This window comes from Galeopterus variegatus, unplaced genomic scaffold, assembly GCF_000696425.1.
Source record: "Galeopterus variegatus unplaced genomic scaffold, G_variegatus-3.0.2 Scaffold17590, whole genome shotgun sequence".
In the NCBI taxonomy this organism is placed as follows: Eukaryota; Metazoa; Chordata; class Mammalia; order Dermoptera; family Cynocephalidae; genus Galeopterus; species Galeopterus variegatus.
Genome location: NW_007743701.1, coordinates 18,092 through 18,307, shown reverse-complemented (window position 1 = coordinate 18,307; position 216 = coordinate 18,092).

The following is a 216-nucleotide window of genomic DNA, read 5'->3' as shown; positions in this document are numbered from 1 at the left end:
ATGCACACACGTGCCAGTGAGAGCCTCTGCCTGTGGAGAAGCAGGAGGGAACTGCATTTCTTGTTGTCATCTGGATGGCCTGGTCTGAGGGCCTGGAGGACCACACGAGGTTGGGAGCACAACCTGACCTCAGGCCTGCTGGTTCCAGGGCTCCGTCTGGGCTGCGGCCCTCCTGGTCTTCACTTTTCACACCCATTCTCACTCATCTTGACCCTT